Source organism: Grammomys surdaster, unplaced genomic scaffold (assembly GCF_004785775.1).
Source record: "Grammomys surdaster isolate TR1022 unplaced genomic scaffold, NIH_TR_1.0 362, whole genome shotgun sequence".
NCBI classification, from domain to species: Eukaryota; Metazoa; Chordata; class Mammalia; order Rodentia; family Muridae; genus Grammomys; species Grammomys surdaster.
The window spans coordinates 2642521-2646056 of record NW_021604781.1 but is presented as its reverse complement, the minus strand read 5'-3'; the positions used below and the strand labels follow the sequence as shown (position 1 = coordinate 2646056).

At 44.0% G+C, this 3536-nt stretch overlaps 1 non-coding gene across 1 annotated transcript; it reads left to right on the top strand.

Annotated features, from left to right (window-relative positions):
- The first annotated feature begins 359 nt into the window (after window positions 1-359).
- Window positions 360-518, top strand: LOC114631488. The gene has a single exon (XR_003712971.1). It is a non-coding gene; the product is annotated as a U1 spliceosomal RNA (small nuclear RNA).
- The last annotated feature ends 3018 nt before the right edge of the window (window positions 519-3536 follow it).

The following is a 3536-nucleotide window of genomic DNA, read 5'->3' as shown; positions in this document are numbered from 1 at the left end:
TTATTTATTTATTATTGTTTTATTTACTATAAATAAATAAAATTGGTTTTCCAATTAATGGGGAAAAGTCCCCTCCCTCCCCCTTTTTAAAAGTTTATTAACTTGTTTAAAACCGGAACACAAAGCTAGCACAGCCAGTGATAGAGGGCATCGTGTCTCCAGCTCAGTAACACGATTCCCGAGGCAGTCTGTTCCCTACTAGTATTTTGATGCAGTACTTGCAAGGGAGCAGAGAGGGATTTGTTTAGGCCAGCATTTCAGTTGTCTGGCAAGATGCCGAAAGTGGTTTCGCAAAGAAAAGGAGTCTACGATAAGTGTATTTGGGAAAGGCTGTGATAAAAAAAATAAATGAAGAAAGTATCCTTACCTGGCAGGACAGATACCAGGACTGTGAAGACGGGTTTCCCAGGGCGAGGCTATCGACCGAACTCCAGATGAGCTGACTCTTGGGATTTCCTCAAATTTGGGAAACTCTACTGCATAACTGGTAGGAGTGGAGGTATGTTCATGCTCTCCCTCAAAACAAAACAAAACAAACAAACAAACAAAAAAAAAAAAGCGGAGAGTCATACCGTGGATCTTGGGGTATAGTCATATACACTCCACATCGCTGAGAGTGGGTGTATAAAACAAAGCATTTGCCAGACTTTTTTTTCTTTTAATTGAGTCTCTCTAGGTATCCCCATATAGATCAGACAGGCTTCAAACTCACAGAGATCCAGCTCCCTCTGCTTCCAGAGAGCTGAGATTAAAGATGTATACCAACACACGCTTGGCACCCAACATTTAAATTTTTATATTTTTATATATGTGTATATGTGCTTTGCCTGCCTGTGTGCCTGTGCATTCATGCACAGGGGTCTGTGAATGCCAAAGAAGAGATCGGGTCCCCTGGGACTTGAGTTACAGATGGATATGAGCCCCCTCACGCCCGGCCATGTGGGTGCTGGGAACTGAACTGAAGTCCTCTGGCAGAGCAGCCAGGGCTCCTAAGCACTGAGATGTCCTTAACCTTTTCTAATTGAAAGAAAAACATTGAGCCAGTTGGTTGTGGCGCACACCTTTGATCCTATCACTCAGAAGGCACAGGCAGGCAAATCTGAGTTCAAGGCTAGCCTGGTCTACAGAGTAAGTTCCAGGACAGCCAGGGCTACACAGAGAAACACTGTCTAGGGAAAAAAAAGAATAAAAAAAAAAAGGTGTGTGTGAGAGACCAGTAAAGCACTGTTTCAAAGGACCTTTTTTTGCAGTGACATGGAAACATTAGTTATATAGTATGTTTCTTACAATGGTAATCTATGCTAAGAAATTTTACCAATAAATTCTTTTGATGATTAGTTTGTAAAATATCCCACTAGCTGGTTTTGGTGTCTTGAAGCTAAAATGTAGCCCCTTGGTATACAAGGTACATGTCTAGGTGCCTTTCCGCTTTAAGTGATTCTCTTCATGGTTCATAAAGACACTGCCACTGGAGTGGTCTGTCTGAGTAATTTAAATGCAGAACAAGCACAGTAGGTATTAGTCAAGGAATGTTCTGTTAAAAAATGTTGGTGGCAGAGGCCAGTTGACAGTGGAACCTCACTGGGGATCACAGAAAGTCATTTCACTCAGCAAGACTTGTTTCAGTGACGAAATAAAACACTATATTGTGTTTCATTCAGTAAAGGAGGGACTGGAGAGCCGAGCCCCTTATAGTCCTGTGTATGTGTATGCATGAGGGAGACTGAGGCAGGGAGATTTGCAATCAGGGCCAGCCTGGGCTACAGAACAAGACCTTGTCTCAAAAGACATATATAAATAAATAAGTAAATAAATAAATTTCAAAAGCCATTGGGAAGAAGTATCTACTGATGTCCATTGTTCGGTACACAACAAAAATGTCTGCACACAGAGACATCAGACAAGGCCGACCCAGGATGCAGAGCTCTGTGGGAAAGACTAGGGTAACAGAGCCAGAGTGTGGGCGTTGGTGTCCCTGAGTTCAGGGCAGCTTCCAGGCTCTTTCAGTTTGTGTTGGCAGAACCTGCTTCCTTGCCATCTACTGAAGTCCTGTCCCTCCTTGGTTGTCAGCAGGAGGGTACCACTCACTGCCTGGTCCTAAAACCTGCCTCTCTCTCCAGCATAGAAGCTCAAGGCGTCTTGTGCTTTCAGTCTCTCTCCGTCTGGAGAAAGCTCTCATCTTGTTTCTGCTGTAGTAGTGATTTTGTTTGACTCCCATTTTCTTTCTTTCATGCATTTCTCAAAGATTATTTTAGTTATTACTTCATGTATACTATGATATGTGCACATGTGTGTGTGTGTGTGAGCACAGACGTACACCTACCCCATTGTAGCTACGGCAACCTGAAGACAAGGTTGCATGCCTGTCCTTGCTTTCCAGCTTGCTCGAGGCTAGATCTCTTCCTTCTCTCAGGCTGCACCCCCAAGCAGGCTAGCCGGCTAGCCCCTGGGCTTCCAGGCTCTCCACTCTCCACCTGTGCACACAATGCAGTTCTGGGGGGTCTGAACCCAGGTCTCTCTCTCTCTCTCTCTCTCTCTCTCTCTCTCTCTCTCTCTCTCTCTCTCTGCCCACTGGGCCATCTCTTCAGACACAGCTTTTTAATTGGATTTTACACTGCTTGGATACAAGTACTGTGGTTTCATAGCAGGGTAAATATCTACTCTTTAAACAATTACCTCTTCTTTATGATGAAAAAGCTCAAAATCCTTTATTCCAACTTTTTGAAACATACATTGACACTATCAAACTACCCTTCACAAAAGGACACCAGCACCTGTTTCTCCCGAGTAATTATGCCTCACACCCGCCAGCCAATCTCTCTATGAAACTCTGGGCTCTTAATGGCTTCATGTGATTAAGTCAGGCCCACTAGGGAAGGCTCCTTAACCATCACTTAACTGTGCCTTCTGACAGAACCTATCAGTGGGGCCTGATCTCCACAGTCACTTGTGTGTGGGGGGGCAGAGAGGAAGTAGGGGTCATCATAGAATTCTACCTACCGTAAAACAGAAGACACATTCTGGTCCTCAAAGTTTAAAACTTGATCAATAGATGTACAAATTAGAATGTGAATTTAAAATGAAAATTGACACCACAAGAATGTGCATGCCTTCAATCCCAGCACTCAGGAGGCAGAAGTAGGTGGATATCAATGGGTTGGAGACTGCCTCTGTCTGCATAATGAGTTCCAGGATGGCCAAGGCTATTAGTGAGATAGACAGACAGACGGACGGACAGACGGACAGACAGAGGAAGGGAGGGAAAACAGATGAACAAACTGCAATAGTTTTTTTAAAGGGTGACATCAGTCTGGAGAGATGGCTCAGTAGTTAAGAGCACTGACTGCTCTTCCTGAGGTCCTGAGTTCAATTCCCAGCAACCACATAGTGGCTCACAACCATCTGTAATGAGAGCCAATGCATCTTCTGGTGTGTCTGAAGACTGCTACAGTGTACTCATATACATACAATAAAAAACAAATCTTTAAAAAGGGGGTGGGGTGACACCAGTGTCTACAGTTGTACAGACAGGGTCA